This window comes from Hyaena hyaena, unplaced genomic scaffold (genome assembly GCF_003009895.1).
Source record: "Hyaena hyaena isolate Hyena2069 unplaced genomic scaffold, ASM300989v1 scaffold_272, whole genome shotgun sequence".
In the NCBI taxonomy this organism is placed as follows: domain Eukaryota; kingdom Metazoa; phylum Chordata; class Mammalia; order Carnivora; family Hyaenidae; genus Hyaena; species Hyaena hyaena.
This window is the reverse complement of record NW_024080906.1, coordinates 567,854-586,848: the sequence shown is the minus strand read 5'-3', so window position 1 is coordinate 586,848 and position 18,995 is coordinate 567,854. Positions and strand designations below refer to the sequence as shown.

Sequence of the window (18,995 nt, the reverse complement as noted above, 5' to 3'; positions counted from 1 at the left end):
GAAATCCTATAGTTTCTTATCATTAAGATCAATCCTTTGTAAATAATTGTTTGTAGTTTCTAGATTACTTTGGCCTCTTAAGTACAATAAAGTTAGAAACGAATGATAGTTTTAAAACTCTTCTGACAGGTATAGGAAGAAATTATAAGACTTTAAGATAAGCCAAAAAGATTGTTTAAGCACATCCTTCTGGGTTATTTTATTCTATGATTCCATGGATACTCTCTGCTTTTTGTGCTCTTTGAGCTACTTTATAACTCTTTTGGTTGCAAATAACTAATAACAATGCAAATGACTCTTGTCCATAGACATACAAATGAATTTTGCCTACTGAGAATAAGATCGATCTGTCTGGTGCATGACATCCATCGCTCCCACAGAATAAGCCAGTTTTGTATCTATTTATAAATGTATTTCAGTATTACTGTCTTCATATGTGTGGTTCTTTGATTAATCTTTTGATTCATTTATAGTATCCTGTGGATTGCCTCATTAATTGATGGATTAAATAAAATCTTTGATGTGTTCATTTTATATTTGTATGAGAGTCATGGCTATGTTAAAATCCCCCTTTAACAGTTTTGGAGGTCCTGCCAAGAAGCCCCGTGGATTCACCTGGCGTAGTCTGGTAATGTGTGTTGCCTAAGCCCAAAACTCCTTGCTCGACTCCCAGTGTCTGAACCCCAAGTGACAATAGGACTATAATTCATACTTTTTTTCTGAAATTTTTTTTCTTTCCAGTGATTTTGTGTTTTGTTTTTGTTTCTGGTTTGTACATGGCCAATGTGGGTAATGTAGCATTAGTGGCAGCAGCTAACTGGAAATTTGGTTTAATGGTCTATTTTTGATCTCCGTAGATGGATGAGAGATGAGAGAATCTGGTTTGTCGTTCCTTTGTTGATTTGTCTGTTTTTCAGCTTAAATTACTGAAGAATTCTGTGCACTGAGAAGTATTACTCTTTAATATCTGGACTATTAAGGTTTTGTTTCTCTCTTTACAGTTGACTTGTAGCTAAAGTTTTAATACTGAAACTAACCACTTTATGCACCTAAATGTCTATATTAATTTGATTCAGAAAGGTTTTTACTTCTTGTGTTAGTGTAAAAAGTCTTCCTAGACGATAATTAATAAATTCTATTATAAAGTCTCTCAAAGGAGGTTTGCTCTGATTAAATTATCAGCACAAAAATTGAACACTAATAAAATTTTAGAAAAATAATAAATTTTAAACTTCTAATACTTTAAAGGTACTTGACTTTAAAAATTCTTATAGAAACTAAAAAAAAAAATTCTTACAGAAACTAACTTGGAAATGTTTCAAGAATTCAAGTTTACATAATAAAGGTAAATCTTTTGTAAATGAGACTAGGTCAATAATTTTGGCTTAATATAAAGAGCTATGTCTTTTCTGATTTATCAATGTTAAGTAAAATATAAGAATGTTCACCTTTTAGATTTGTTTTCTATGCTTATACAGGTTTACTGATCAAATAAAACATTACTATTATATAAGGTTTAAGATTATGAAAAAAGTAAGTTTGTATTCACCTGAAGGAATGTTTCTGACAAAAATTTATTTTGATGGTATTTATGTTTTATAATATGTCATCTTGAAGAAAATTTCCAAGATCTGTAGTTAACTTAAATCTTGAATTGATATTAAATTGGTGGATAATCATTGAAGGCCTAGAAAATTTCCAAGTAATATAGTTACTGATTACAAACCATATTTAAGCTCGTTTACTTTATTTTCATTTTTATGTGCTATTGAGAAGCCACTAGTGTGTTAATGCATGTATTTATTTTTACCACTTTGAGAAAGTATCTAAAATATTTGTGTGACATTAGAAATTTGTGCAATGTGTGTCCATGTATTTTACTCATCCACTAAAATGTTTGCATATTGGGGCCCCTGGGTGGCTCAGTCGGTTAAGCGTCCGACTTCGGCTCAGGTCATGATCTCACGGTTCGTGGGCTCGAGCCCCGCGTTGGGCTCTGTGGTGACAGCTAGCTCAGAGCCTGGAGCCTGTTTTGGATTCTGTGTGTGTCTCTCTCTCTGAACGTCCCCTGCTCATGCTGTCTCTCTCTCTCAGAAATAAGAAATAAATAAAATTAAAAAAATAAAATGCTTGCATATGACAGTGATTAATGAGCCATCTCCCACCCCAGTTTTCTCTGTGATTTGTTGAACAGTTTAATTAATATGAGTGATTGGAACTACACTGGGAGCAATGATAACAGAGAACACAGCAACTGTGTGTACTTTCTAGGAAAAGAGTGGTTTTTTTTGCTTTTTTAAATTTCTAGGAGAGAAAGAGAGAGACAGCGTGAGCAGGGGAGGGTCAGAGAGAGAGGGAGTGACAGACTCTGAAACAGGCTCCGGGCTCTGAGCTGGCAGTCAGCACAGAGCCGGACGCGGGGTTCGAACCCACGAACCGCGAGATCATGACCTAAGCGAAAGTCGGACACTTAACCGACTAAGCCACCCAGGTGCCCCAGGAGTGCTTTTGTTTTAAAGTAGCCATTTTCAGAGTTTGTTTGTTTGTTTGTTTGTTTTTCAGCTTCCTGAACCCATTTCACCTTTATACTCTTGAGATTCACAGAAGACCCCAAGGAGCTTTAGCTTCAGTGAGTTATAAGTATCAATCTTTACCATGTTAGAAATTAAAATAGAATTTTAAATAAGTGCTTATTGATTCATTTTAGGATCAGAAAGATGAATGCATTGTATATGAATGTAAATAATATCTACTATGAAATACGTTATTACCTCACAAACTTTCTGAGATATGTTCAAGTTAAAACAATTGTTTGCTTCATAATATGAACAAACATAAAGGCTGAAATTTGAAAAATGAATGCTTTTGGCCTTGGTTTATATTTGCATCTAAAAATAGCTACAAGGAGCACCTGGGTGGCTCAGTCAGTTAGGCGTCTGACTTTGGTTCAGGTCACGATCTCATAGTCCGAGGTTCCAGTCCCGCATTGAGCTCTATGCTGACAGCTTGGAACCTGGAGCCTGCTTTGGATTCTGCGTCTCCCTCTCTCTCTGACCCTCCCCTGATTGCACTTTGTCTCTCTCTATCTCAAAAGTAAATAAACATTAAAAAAATTTTTAAAAGCTAGTAAATAGGTGGCAGTGTTAGCAAAGCTTACTCAGTGAGTTTCCTTGGTTTACTGATTGCCTTCACTTACAATATGAAAAGTTATTCTTAAACTTTTTAAAGTTTATTTATTTATTTTGAGTGAGAGTGAGCGAGTGTGAAAGAGGAAGGGGAAGAGAGGGAGAGAGAGAATCCCACGCACGGTCTGTCAGGGCAGAGCCTGACACAGGGCTGGATCTCATGCCCATAAGATCGTGACCTGAGCCAAAACCAAAAGCTGGACACTTAACCAACTGGGCCACCCAGGTACCCTGAAAAGTTATTCTTTACCTTCTGTGTAGTCCATATAGATTAGCAGAGAATCTGTGTTATACCAAAATAATGTTCTATGCATTTCATTGACTTACTTGACTTACTTATATTTCTTCCTTTTGAGAAGTGAAAAAGGAATGAACAAAGGTTCCTCCTCATTTATGAAAGAGCTAAGGTTTCTAGAAGCATCCTACTTTCCATGTTTATTTTTAAATGTTTCATTGTTTCTGTACTTAAATGGTAACTAAGTGAATGCCCCAAATTTCCTCTTAAAACATTTTACCTCCCAAATTCAGGTGCTAAATGTAGAAAAAATAAAATAAAATTTTCAGCATATCTTGTACTCCCAGACTATCTTTGGGATTTCCCAGAGGGTTCCTGAAAAATCACAAGGATTTGTTCTTTTGCTTATAAAAAGAGATGCTAGAGCTACTTAGTTCTTTTTTGCTATCCTGTTATAAGAGTTGTGTAGCAAAAGCTGTCAAATTAGAAAAGACATTCAGGCTTCCCTAGGTTAAGTTTGCAAAGGTAAAATGTTATTAAAATAAATATTTCAAAAATTATATGCTTCATTTGAATTCCCTGGTTTGTCAGTGTTTTATTTTCCATAATATATTTTAACCTCTAGTGAAACACTGATCAAATTTCTTATGAAAAAGTCTGTCAGGTTTTGTGTGATTATCAGAGTCCTAGACTGCTTTCTGTGATGATGCGAAGCAACAACTATAGCATTATCTGTCACATTTCAGTTATTACTTTGCCACAGCCTTACTTTTTTCATTCGAATCTGTTGAAAAAGATAATTGTCCAGGGGTTTCTTACGCCCTTGTGTCTTGCTGGGAGTGCAAGGATTTCAAAGCCCTGACTGCTTGTTCACCCTGCCGCTTCTCAGGGCCTTGTTCTCATGATGAACTTTGAGGAATGAAGTAATATTTCTTTCTGAGATGAAAAGTAAGCCTTGCTTACTGCTTTCTATATAAGCAATGGATTTCCCCAAACTCAGTGTTCCTCAGATGCTAACATAGACCCTCTGCCTGACCAGCATCCATCTGGGCTCTCTCTGTCACCCCAGTGGGATCTGGAGACAAGGGAGACTAAAGCAATTTTATGTTCATATGCTTGTTGTGATATGAGGATTGAAGTCCTTTGTCTGTGACGGAAGATTTTCATGTCTTCTTCCAGCATCGTAAGAAGGTAACAGGATATCCCAGTAGCTTTCAGGTAGAGTGAAATCAAATCCCACACTGAACAAAAGCTAGCATCTTCTAGGCATTTAGTTCTCAGTTGGAGATGAACATCACATTTAGCCAAGAAACTTTACAAATGTTTACATACTACTACAGACTTGCTGAATCTCCTTGATATTCTTGTTATATTCTTCATATATTAAATGTAGTATTTCTCAGAAATATTGTATGCTATATCTGAAGAGTTTTTTTTTCCTTAAATCTGTTCTATTTGTTTATATCAAACATAACATTTAATGACATCTTTGAAAATAGACTTAATCATTACTCTTAGGGACTTATTTTTTGGAAGACTTTATCATCTTTGGTTTTCATGTCATAGAAATAGTCACATGGTTGTCAATTGCATTATTCATATCAGAAACTTCATCAAATGTTCACATTTGAAAATTGTAATAAATTAACCCAAGTCATTAATTCTCTGTCCTCTACACATTGTGTTTGTTTTACTCAGATGCTTGCTTGTAAGGAGACTCAGATGTAAGTTGCAGGAGTTTGTGTCTTTCACAAGGATGTACAGAAGATGAAGGAATGTATTAAATTGTGCCACAGGGTAACAATCAGGCAAATACATATTCTGGAAAACTCTAGAGGCAAATTTGTTTAAATACAAATAAACCATGAGAACAAAAAGATATGGAGGGATATCATATATTTAAAAGATACTCAAGACAACTCATCAAATTGTAGATTTAAAGTAGGAGCAATTTATTGCACATAGAATATACATCAATAAAATAGTTTCAAAAGAGAGAGACTTAAACATATACATATCAAAACATCTCAAAGTGTGGATCTTATTTTTGTCCTAGATTTTTAAATTACAGCAAAAGCTACAACAACAACAACAAAAGAAGATAAATGTCATTTGGAAATAAATGTCATTCGAAATTTGAACACTGGACATCTTTATTATATTAAGCAATTGTTAATTTATGTGTTATGTTAATATTGTGGTTATGTTAAATGAGTCCTTATAATTAAAGGAACATAATAAATACTTATGCATAAGATAAGATGGTCTCAGGAATTCACCTCAGAATAGCAGGACAAAGGAAAATGGAAGAAATTCTAGAAAAGGCAGGACTGACTTTAGCTTTATATTATTAGGGTTGAGTGATGAAACTTTTTCTACATTCTATTTATTTTTGTATATGATTGTGAAGCTCCATGTTAAATCATACATGTTAAGAGAGGGTATAATCACAACTTTGAGAGACTATAAAATGAACATCTGTCAAAGGCTGTAATTTGTTATTTAATGAGGAAACCAAAAACATATTACAATTAGTTCAAAGGGGATTTTAAAGAACTAAACCTTTATAAGTGGTAATGGTGAAATGAATTTGCAAAATTGGCTTATTCCATGAAGATTGTCATGGTAGTGCTGGGAACTTCATTGCATTTCCATGGGATAAAGTGCACTTAGATGTCTATATTCAAGAATCCTCTGCTTTGCATCAGTTACCTGCAATTTACAGAGTTGTTCCAAAGCTTAAAGGCAATGAATCCTGCAGAAATGCCATAGAATCAAATAACCAGGCAACACTTAGTTTTCAGTGAAGTTACTCAGTCATCTTTCCAGCCCATTTCAAACTTGCCGCATTATGGTAGACAGAATGATGGCCCCTAAATGTTCATGTCCTAATCCCTAGAGCCACTGAATATATTACTGTACATGGTCAAAGAGACCATAAAGATGTGTTTACCCTGAGGATCCTGAGGCTGGAAGATTATCCTGCATCATCCAGACAGGCCCAATGTAACCACAAGGATCTTTACAATAAAAGAAAGAGGAGAACTGGAATCATAGAAAAAGAGGTGATGATAGAAGCAGAGGTTGGGCTGATAGAACTGCCGGCTTTGAAAATGCAGGAAGGAGGCCATGAGCCAAGGAACACAGGCAACCTCCAAAAAAAAAAGACAAGGAAACAAATTATCCTCTAAGGCCTCCAGGGGAAACGCAGGCCTGCCTACATATCTACATATTCAACTTAGCCCACTGGGACTCATTTCTGACTTCTGACCTCAGATATAAAGGATGCTAAATGTGTTGCTTTAAGCTACTAAATTTGTGATTCTTTATTCACAGCAACAGTAGGACATTAGTACAGTCTCGAGTCACCCTCCGCTTTAAGATCATAATTATCTCGAAGAAAGATTATCATTGATCGAAACAAAAAATGGTGCTCCCCTTACGTTTGGCCTGATTATTTACACAGGCTCAGCAAGAGTGAAAATAAACCTCTCTGAGCTTGTTTTGCCAACTTAGAACTGCACGATATCAAGCAACCGCTGAGGCCTTAAACTTAACTTCATTCTGAAAGGAATCTCTGATTTGGCCTTTATGAACATCTAACTTGTTTTAAGACTAGAAAACCAATCCCAAGAAAATATCTCCTCCATTTCATCTCCAGTACCCTTTAAATTTAAGTGAATTCCTCTATTCTAGAGATCCCCAAATTTTTAAGGATCCATGCCTCAAGGAAGTGACCATCTTACTACCTGCAGGACTGGAATCCTGAGACTCAGTATTCCTGAGGATGCTTAAGCCATTGGCTACATATGTAAGATCAACTTCAGTTCCTTAAAAGTGACTTGTCATATTTGATTAAAAGTGTATTTTTTTTCAAAGGCGACATTTCAAGCAAGGCATTGGTTATATAATTGTTTTGTCCAATTATAATCGTGGAAAATGGAAGACAGATTTTTATTGCACCTATACACATAATTATATTAACATCAAAAGTAAAGACTAAGAGCTTTGGAATTCCAGGAAGTCTGTGAGAATCAGCCGTTACTTAAAATTTTTCATTTTAGTTTCCAAAGGCAGCATTTACTAAATTATTGTGGGATATAAATAGCTTTTAAAAAGATAGGGCTTCCTCATCTATCCAGAAAACAGAAAAACACAAAAATATTACAAAAATTTACGATAATAAAAATTTCTTCCTCATTTCATTTAGACCTATTTAATTAATTCTTGATCTCCTTAATCTTACATTACTAGTTTCATTAAGCTATCTACTTTTAATGAAAAGCAGTCATGAAAATCTAGACCCATCCACTGGGATAGTCTGAGAGCAAACTTTTTTTGTAAAATCTCAGATAGTAAATATTTTAAGGTCTGTAAGCCAGATGTTATCTATTACAACTATTCAATTCCATCATTTTAATAAAAATCACCCAGAGACAATATACATAAATAAGCGTATGTGACCATGTTTCAATAAAATTTTATTTACAGAAACAGACAATGGATATGTTTGGCCAGCAGGCCATAGTTTGCTGACCTCCGAGCAATGTAAGTTCAGCTCGGATACATCAACCATTTGAAGTACAGTCCTTTTCCTTGAGGCTCTGAAACTCTCCTGTAGCTTACTTAATTTAATTAATTTAATTAATGAATTAGAAATAAATAATTAAACATACAAGAAAAAAATATTTTTAAAATATTAGAAATAGAAATATGCTTCTTAACTCAAGTAATATGTATCTCAAACAGAGAGCTAGCAAAACACTGAAAGGTGCAAGTATAGATGAATTTTCCTATTGCATGTAACAGGCAAATTTCTCCAGATTAAAAAAAAAGGAAAGAAAATTTAAAAAGCAAAAAATGAACAAGAATCTTCACCCTTATTATTGTTTTGGAATTCCTGGTCAACACAGTAAGATGTAAAACTGAAAACACATCATCATTCATGTAATGGTATAAATATAGCTCTTCAAGATTATTTTTTTTAATGTATTATGAATATGGGGCGCATAAGTGGCTTAGTCAGTTAAGGATTTGACTCTTGATTTCAGCTCAGGTCATGATCTCATGGTTTGTGGGATTGACTCCCACATGGGGCTCTGCACTGATGGTGTGGACCCTGCTGAGGGCTCTCTCTCTCCTTCTGTTTGCCCCTGCCCTGCTCACACTCTCTTTCTCTCTCTCTCACTCTCTCTCTCTATATATATACTCAATATGTATATATATATAGTGTGTATATATATATATATATATAGTATATTTATCTATATAGTGAATAAGTCTAAGTGACATGTATATAAAATCAATGGCTTTTCTACTTACCAACAATGATGTATGAATGAAATATGCAGATGGTAACATATCTACATGAAAATAGACTGAAAATAGATTCTGTGTATAGTAGCATGACAAGTGTTACATATCTACTAATAACTTCAACAAGATACATAAAGAAAACCACAGGATTTACCTGGAAATATAAAAGTAAGACTTAAATAATTTTATACTGCAAAGATACAAATGCTATATAAGTTTAATATAATATATTTAAAAAGCTCACTGGGCTTTTTTAATAGGCTAAACCATTATAAAGTTATCTGGAAGAAATAACTTTTAAAGAATTAAGAAAATAATGAAGAATTACCTACTAGATATTGAAATTAATTATAATGGGGCATATATTATAACAGAAAGGTACTGCCATGAGAATGGACAGATAGATCAATAGAAAAGGTTAAATGGACAAACAGATCAGTACATATACTAAATTTAATATTTGATAAAGACAACATCATACATTAAGATGAGAGGAGAGAGAGATTTTGAAAAAAAGATAGGGAGAAATTGACTAAATTTTGGTGGAGTGGAATAAAAACATTGCAGATCTTCCTTCATACTATAGGGAAAAGTAAATTCAGATGTTTAAATATTTAAGTGTAAAATGAAAACCAGACAAGTTTATGAAGGAATGGAAAAAAATCCAGATTTAATCATAAACGATGTACTTTTAGACCTTAAACAACTTTATAATCACATATTTGCAACATACATAAGGTTATTGGCTCAACTTATAAAATACTTATATAATTAATTAGAGAAACCCAGTAAGCGGCACCTGGGTGGCTCAGTTAGTTGAGTGCCTGACTTTCAATCTTGGCTCAGGTCATGATCTTGAAGTTCATGGGATCGAGTCTTGCATTGAACTCTGCCCTGACAGCATGAAGCCTGCTTGAAATTCTCTTGCTCCCTCTCTCTCTGTCCTTCCCTACTCACGTGCATGCACACTCTCTTTCTGTCAATCTCTCAAATAAATAAACATTGAAAAAGAAAAACACGTTAAGAATTATAACAGACAAATGACAAAGTTTATGAACATTTTTCAAAGAAAGAAATACAAATTGTTAACTAGTATACTTAAAAATTTATCCAGTTGAAAACTATAGAAAAAACCTACCAAATTAAGAAAGCTGTTTTAAAAATAATAATGCTCTATGTTGGCAATAGTATGGTAAAATATTATCTCCCACTAGCTTGCAAGATCACATGCTTCTCTTCCCAACTCTGCATTCAGTGTTATCATATTGATAGTTTCAAGTTGGCTGCAAAGGGAGTCTTTACTTCATGTAATTAGAGATTGCTAATATGAATTAATTTACCCCCACTCCTTTAGAGATCTAGTTATTAACTATTTACCAGCATGTTACTGATTACAACTTCCCTAACTCTTTAGAATAATAGTCTAATTTTCTTGTTTTACTAACTGGTATATAATAACTTGCCCAAATTTGCACAATGAATTAGTGGTAGAATTAGCATCTGGTTCTCCAACAGTTCTCCAAGAACATTTCAACTTTAATAGTGTTTTCAAGATTTCCCTTGGTGCTTATTTTAAATCTCCAAACTAAAATAATACTCTTGACGTGCCTACCAAGTTCTAGATGAAGTTTCGGGTGCAGTGATGCCTTTTTGATCAATTCTGTCAATATTTACTGTTAAGTAAAGCACGAATTAATCACATGTGTTTATTTGTACTTGAAAATCTTGCTTTAGGTTGGCCCTGGCACAAAACATCCATATTACCGTCTCCTATAGATATCAAAAAAATGCTCTATGAGACAGTCTAGCATGTCATGCTTGCAAGCATTCTAACAGTAAGTCCCAACTAGAATTATAGAATATCTTTGTGATCAAAATACATAAAGTTCCATTTTCTTAAAATCTCCACATTTGTAGTTCTTAATACACTGACACACTAAACATGAGACTGAGAATTTTCACCTATCCATTCATCCAACAAAAATTTGTTGAGGACCTATGTCGTTGGTGACCCAGAGAGCATGTGTGATTGATCCTGGCCAGAACACCCTTTTCTCACTAATTTTCCCTAATGACTTCTCACGGCTGCTGACTCCATCTTTTGAGGAGCTGATTTTAGGGAGCTCCACCTTTTAGGGAGATTTTAGTTTGAAAATAATCTCTTTCCCTCTTATCCTGATTGTGATTACCCTGCAATCTCTTTAGATGTTACCAAGGATTTATTTTTCTTTCCAGTCTTTCTGTTATTCTCAGTCACAATTTTAGTCAAGAGGGAAATTGAGTTTTGGGTTCCACTTCAAGGTTTCATGATTTGGAGACTTACCTTCTAGCATATTTCACCATTTTAAAACCTGAAATGTGCATTAAAGCTACTTCTGTTAAGCCTTCCCCACCCCCCACCGCCCTGGGATCTGATCCAGTAGACCTGGCATGGGTCCAGGATTATGCATTCCATAAATCTAAACTGAAGAAGATTCTGATGATCAAAGATTTATTTCCCCAGAAACTCTGCTTTCTAGCAAGTTCTCAGTGGATGGTTCCAAGAAGGATCAGCAGAGAGCTCATATAAACTGACAAGTCTATGTCACCATCAGGTGACCAGATATTCATAGTCTACTTCACTTTATACCAAGTCTCAGTCTAGAAAGAATTATATGCATGTGAAAATGGAAGTTTTGACAGTCTGACTGGTAATGGTAAATTTGAGATGTGGATAGTTTTTTATTCCTAATATATTTAAATTAGAAATCAAAAAAAGACTTGAGAAAAAAGTTTTTGGAATGTTCAAAAATAACTGCTTAGATTTTACTTGTTGTCTTTCATGATGATTTTAGTGCCACCTCATGTGTATATATATATATATAATTTTAAAATTTTTTATTATTTTGTATTATTTTTTTATCTTGTATATTAAAATAAGATACATTTTATATATACATAGATTAAATATGTATATAGTTATATATTTATTCATGTGTATATATTATTTTTATACATTATTTTTATTTAAATTATATTTTATAATTCCAAATAATCTTTAGATTTTAAATTAAAATTCAGTGAAGATTAATACTCATTTTTGATAAATGTCTCTAAAAATAATGAATTTTTATGCATATTTTAGGTACAATTTAAAGAATATAAAGAGATGTTTCATACATAACAATTTAATAATATACTTTCACTGTATTTAACTTCATGATATAAGAATGCTTTTTCACTCTGACTCTAATAAATACTGGTAGTCTTTAGCCCCTACCATGACATTACTCATGATAGTAATCCCGATAAGTATTTAATTTCACATGCTAATACCTGACCTACTTAGTAGACATGTGCAAAAAATACTAATAAGAAAATAAGCTGCGGATCTGATATTCGGAAAGTGTCAAACAGTTGGTGGGGCCAAATATTCTTATTATGTACTTGAAAGTGAAAATATCTGTATGTTAACAAAGAATCTGTAAATTCAAATATTAGAACATGGATCCACCAAATAAGGTCAGCTAGAAGGGATAGCTCCCCTTCTATTTATGCACGTTTTTTACCTACTTCAATCCATCCTTCAAGTTTCAGTTTAGATAATATTTACTCTTTTCCTTTCTGTACTTAATCCTTTTGGAGCACTTCTCATATCCATTTATAACAGCATCTTTCCCCAGTGCTCCTTTAGCTGGAACTATATCTTACTTACTACTGTATCTCTGTGCCTCCTACACGTCTTGGTATAATTGTTGCTCTATACACAATCATTGGACAACAATTAGTCAGACCTTTTCAGCATTTCTGACAGATAGTAAGCCTCCTGAGGATAGATATTCCATTCCTGCTATTTAGCTCCCCATAAGAGGCACTTCATAAATATTCTGGAGCTAATGAAAAAAATATAAGGGAAGTCAACTATGGCATCCCCCAGAGGGTGCTAGAGCCCCAAGTCTTATTCACTTATGACTTCTGCCTCATTAAAATTGCTCTCTACTGTTTTAGTTTAATCCAACATTTCTTTATTCTTTTTAAAGCTTATTTATTTACTTTGAGAGAGAGGGTAGCGGGGCAGAGAGAGAGAAAGGGCGAGAAAATCCCAAGCTGGCTCTGGGCTGTCAGCCCACTGTGGCGCTCCAATTCATTAACTGTGAGATCATGACCTAAGCTGCAGTCAAGAGTCAGAGGCTTCACCCACTTAGTCACCCAAGCACCCCAACCTAACATTTATCGGGTGCTGTGGGTTTCTCGAGGATTGCAGTTGTAACCAAGACTCATTTCTTGTTCTTGAGGCATTTAGAGCCATTGTGGCAACTACTACAGTTAACAAATTACACCAAGATTATCCACTAAAAGCAAAGCACCTGGCCTTTTAGACAACAGTAATTTAAGGGGTGTTGCAACACTGAAGACATTTACTGCTAGGCTATGCCAACCAACCACCACAGACCACCCTGTATCACTTACAACCATGCCTTGGATTCCCTTGTTGTTAGAAATTCCACTGAAGGTTGGGACAATTCCTCACCCAAGCATATCTAGGATTGATGAAAAATTCAAAAGCTCTCTAAAGGCAATTTTCTATTTCTCTCTAGAAGCAGGTTCAGGATTGGCCAGACCTAATTAGCATAGAAACCTCACCCCTTTTGTTCCTTTAAGACAAATTATAGATCATTTGATGGTGAGTAGATGCATTTAAATTAATGGTCACATGCATTTGGCCATATGCCCAGAAATTTGGGCACCACCAGAGGTACCTGTGGGGATAATGACCTCTTCCTGGCCATGGCTTCTAATTGCAAATGGTTGTAATACCATAATCTGAACTGAGGTCAAAGGACTGCTGAGTGAAGTTTTCCATAGTGCAACTGCATTTTTGTTTTTCCTGGCAATGATCAAAGGCTTCCAGTTGTGCCTAATTAGAGAGGTATGATAGTTGAGTGACCAAGGCTTCAAGTTTATTACCAACAAAACACATATCACCTGCTCCCTAGACTGAGTTGGAACCTATAATTCTTCTGGGCAAGAAACCAGTTTGCAAACTTATTTTAAGTGCTAGAAACTTTAGAACAGAGTTTTTATTTTTATTTTTTCAGTGTTATACTGGGAATTAGATAGAGTGGCAATTCTTAATAGGAATTGCTTGGCTAACTCCCTGTGTCTCACTGAAAATTTACATCGTAATATTAGCTTTTGGCTAATGTATATTCAGTGAACAAGATATAACTGCTGTTTTAGTAAGGACCCCTGTTGAAGGAAAAAAATGGCCATGGGAGGGTCCAATTTATATCCACCCTTCTGGCACTGTATCCAAATTGAAATATAACATAAAGAGGTCAAATGATAAAGGATTAGAAAAGAGGGAGAAGTTAATGCATAATGTTACCTGTGTAAGAACCAGGATATTTTCCTTTTTTCGTCATGCAAAGAACGAACACAGGTATTTCTAAATAATGGCTGGTTCAACAAAGAATGCGTTCCTTTAATAGGAAGAGCCATATTTTTGTGTTATGCTGGTTCACCACACAGTTAAAATTGACATACATTGGAGCACTTCAAATTTATATCTTCATTTCAGCCATTCATTTAGTAGGTCAAATCATCATTATATTTCACCAGTCTGGTGGATTTTAATTCATTTAACATTTTAATCTTTCATCAGTTTTTCATTTAAGAGGATTTCACAGCATATACGGGATTTGTATAAATTTGTGTGCAGTAAATTTATTCTTTTAACAGTTTTATTCTTTCATCAGAAATTCATTTAAATGGATTCCACTATATATCACTTCCACTTCCAGTGCAGCTTTAGGTCAGGCTGTAATTGATGCAAAAGCAATGAGGTATTAAAAGAGATAGGAAATATCTGAAATTGGAAAGAGTTCAAGAAGTGGGCCATTGTAAGGGCATTACACTCCTCAGATAAGGTGGGGAGGGGAGAATAATATGGCATTTTGATCTGAAGCCTTGCATGCTTTATAATTTCAATTCTCAACAAAGTCAGTAAGATCTATTTTATCTAAGCTTGTGTCTTTAAAACAAAATTAACTGCTTCAGTGCCCTAAAACAGCCCCCATATGGCCATGTGAATGTGCATGCTTGTCTTTACCATCCATTTGAATTAATGGCACAGCTTCTTTCGGTGAACATTCTATTTCCTCCCTCCCCCCTCCCCCAGCCGACATTCATTAAATGACATCCAAGTGATAAACATTAATATAATAAATACAGTAGCTCTGGAAATATCCCAGGGAAGAGGTGCATTCTATCATGTTTTCATATAGAAGTAGATGAAAATCAGCAGTAGTGCATTATAGTTGGTGGCGGAAAACTGCATTATGAGAGATGCCTTTACTGGGAGCACAGGTGCTGGTGTTTTCATTGTGTGCATCGGAAAAATAAAAGGTGACCTTGAGAAAGTCCTCCTTGCTCTTTAGGTCCTGCAAAGGGAATTATTGCTTTTATGACATCTACTATTATGAGGGCATAGTTGTCTTTGATTGGTGAGTGAAAGATGCTAGAGAAATGATAGGTGGAAATCTGTATTTAAATTTGTTAATGTGTCTTTGTGATGACAGTACCTCAGGAAGAAATGTTCTCATCATACACAAAAACTGATAATTCTGAAAGATGATGGATGGATTAAACTAACCCTACTCTGGTAATCACTTCATGAATATATGTATATGTGTATCAAATACACATATTTGTGTATGTGTATCAAAACATCGTGTTGTACACCTTAAATTTATACAGTGTTATATGTCAATTAAATGTCAGTGAAGCTGGGGAAAAATAAAAAGAAAGGAAGGAAAGGGAAAAGTGGAAAAAGGAAGGAAAGAGGGAGAGATTTACCTTGTGACATTGTTGTATTTAATATACTCCTGTATCAGACTGACAATACTGTCTTTCTCTGGTTTTATTGGCATTGTAGAGTCCTTTCACATCAAATGTCTAATAACTGTGAAATTGAATTGAATAGAATTGTAGTGAATTGAAAGAAAAAAATTTTAAATGTTGGAAAGCTGATCTAAGGCCACTATAATCTACCCACCATCCCCCTACAACCACGCAGTATAATCTGATGTTAGGAATATGGAATCAATTTACTTATCACTCTGCTCATAGAGCATGACTGTTTTCTACATCTGGCTAGGGACAGAATGTGCCTGAGAAAAAGAAAGATTGCACTCAGACTAAACATTTAAATTAATATTTCTAACAAAAATGATGATTGGTCATGAAATATTGTAGGAGAGCTATAGGAAGAGGATCATACTTTATTTCCACTCTAATGTCATGTTGAGCTCTCTTGTGGCTCCTCTTATCAAGTTATGGGAATGCCTAGTTCAGGGCCAGCCATCTATAGATCTACGGCAGTTTGTATATGGCGGTTTACATGTGAGTTGGGGGCAATCACTGGATTTCTCTGTAGGTACAGGGCGGGTCTCTTTGGTTCTAGAACTCACAGGACACCCTAGAATTTTGATTGCAAAAATAGAAAGTACATTGTCTACCATATTTTCATCTATGTTTAAAAAAAACTTCACTTTTCTACAATGGTCTGGGGGGAAAAGCAAGGGACAATTTTTTGTTTTTGTTTTTGTTTTCTGTTTGTTTGTTTATGGCTTCCAGAAGTTTAGTGGACTGCATGCTGCATGGTCTAGTCAACAGGCTCTGGTCCATTTGGGTGAGGCCTCTGGTCCTTTAAAAGGTACTATAGGTACCCAGAAGTTTATTATAGTAATTTGAAACCATCTTATTGAAGGCTAATTTTATTTAGATTTAACTTATCAACCTTGCTGTCATACTACAACTGAGAAAGTGAATGTGACTGTGTGGACAATTTTATAACCTTTCTAATGATAATTGCCCGAATTTTTATGCAGGCATATACCCATAGAGACTGACAGATGTTGAAAAGAGCAGAGCCACAAGTCACACCATAGAATGAGGATAAAAATCCTCTTTTCACTTGTCCTTCTATTGCTATTTTCCTACTGCATCAAAACTCTTTCAAATGCAAAACATGAAGCTGGGCTCTCATTTATCTAAGTGATCTTGCATATGTGCTCCCTTTAGCTTTGGCTGCTTTTCTGACCAGCAACCTCCTGCCAGCAATTTCATATCAGTGTGCTCATCTAGATAGTTTTCTAGTTATTACTGTTTAAAATATATATATGTATCAGTAAGATCTTGACTTAATACTCGAGTAATTACATTCAGGAAGAGCTAAGAAAGTCGGCAAATCTTCATTGTTCATAAACAGTGGGCCCCACCATATATTAGAGTATTTGAACATCGTGAGTATTAAAGAAAGAATTCTCTCTGAATTTTTCATTTAAATTCATGCTTATGTGGTGTGTCTTTTTGCCATCCTTTTCCTTTCATCTCACCTGCATTGTTTTTGAAGTTAATTTTGGAAACAGCATACAATTAGTTGGGTCATGTTTTTGTTTTTTGTTGTTTAAAAATCCACTCTGCCAACTGTCTTTTAATTGGTGTATTTAGATTGTTTATACTGAGGGTAATTAGTAAAAGGACAGGGCTTAAAGCTGCCATTTTGTTTGTTTTCTGTTTATTCTCTTACCCCTCTCTTTTCTTGCCCTCCTGTGAGTTACTTGATCATTTTTTAGGATACCATTTTAACTTTTAATGATTTTGAGTGTACTTTTTCTATGGTTTTCTTAGTACTTGCTCTAGATTTTATAATATGCCTGTGTAACTTATCACAATGTACTAGTCTTGTTTTTTTACTACTTCCAGTGAAGTGTAGAAAGCTTATTTCCACTTAGGTCTCTCTGTCTTTCATCTTTGAAAATACAATTTCCTTAAATATTTTCTCTACATATGTTGAATAGATGGTCTTTTAATTTTTACTTCAGTGATCAAAGGTGATTTTTAAAAAATAACGAAGAGAAAAATGGTCTACTTAATCTTATTTTCACCCATTGCATTGTTTGTCCTTCCTTTCTGAAATTTCAAATCTTATCTTGCTGCCATTTTCTTTCAGTTTGGGTACTTTCTTTCTTCTTTGAGGATAAGTCTGCTCATGACAAATTATCTTAAATTTTCTTTGTCTGAAAATGTCTTTTTTTTTTTCGTACTCTATCCCTGAAGGAAATATTTGGGGTTGATGCTTCTTGTCATTAATTATTTGAAAAATGTCACACCACTTCTTTCTGGTTTTCATGGCTACAAATGAGAAAAATATCATATGTCATCCCCATATAGGTAGTATTTTGTTTGGCTACTTTCTCTCTGGTTACTTTCAGAATTTTTTCTTTGTTTTTAAAATGTAATTTTAATGTGCCTTGATGTGGATTTCTTTAAATTTTTATTCAGCTTGATGTTTGCTCAACTCTCTGAATCTGTATGTGCATGTAGTTTACCAAATTTAGGAAATTTTTAGCCATTATTTCTTTAAAATGTTAGCAGCCCCATTCTTGCTCTCTTCTTTAGGCACCCCGATGACATGAATGTTGGATCTTTTATTATTCTGTTTCTGTGTGTGTGCTTTCTCTCTATTGTTCAGATTGAGTAATTTGTTATTCTAGTTTCAAGTTTACAGATTCTTTCCTCTGTCATATTCTCTCTGTTATTGAGCCCATCCATTGATAAAAAATTTATTTCAGTTATTGTATATTTTAGCTCGATGATGTTCATTTGGTCTTTTTTATTGTCAGTGAGATCTTCATTGTTTTTCAAAGATATTTGTAATTGCTTGTTGAAGCAATTTTATTATGGCTATGGCAAAATCCTTGGCAAATAATTTCAATATAGCCTATTTTTCTTAGTATTGGCATCTGTTGTCTTTTCTCATTCAAGTTGTGATTTTCCTATCTCTTGTTTTGGCAAAGGTTTTCATTGTTTCTTGGAAAATTGGTTATTATTTTAGGATACTCTGGATCCTATTTAAGTTTTCTGCTTTATCAGACAGTCACCTTCTTCATTTTTCCTATGTCTTCTCTGATTTTCTATATCTTATGTTCTGGTTTAGTATTCAGACCCTGGCCTACATTTTATGGGCTACATTTGCACTGACAATTTATCTTTATGAGCCTTTGTAGTCTATTTTTGTCTCTTTGGTTTGCCTGCCTGGTGCCAGCCACAAGGCCAGGTACTTAGAGTCTCTAGGTGTTTAAGGGAAGGGAAACTCTTGTTCATGGGGTAAAGATAGTTCCATGGGCTTCCTATTGTTGACAGGGTTGGACTTAATCAAGGCAGACTATGTCTCTGAGTTTGTAGGTGGAGGATAAGATTGGCCATGGGACAGA

The 18,995-nt window shown here is 34.6% G+C and overlaps 1 long non-coding RNA gene across 1 annotated transcript in view; it reads left to right on the top strand.

The window, feature by feature from the left end:
* The window catches only part of LOC120241002, a 64,380-nt gene that overhangs the window by 12,600 nt on the left and 32,785 nt on the right, over positions 1 to 18,995 (top strand). Inside the window, exon 2 of the long non-coding RNA XR_005530805.1 lies at positions 2,563 to 2,629. This is a non-coding gene — a long non-coding RNA (uncharacterized LOC120241002). The remainder of the gene's footprint in view (positions 1 to 2,562; positions 2,630 to 18,995) is intronic.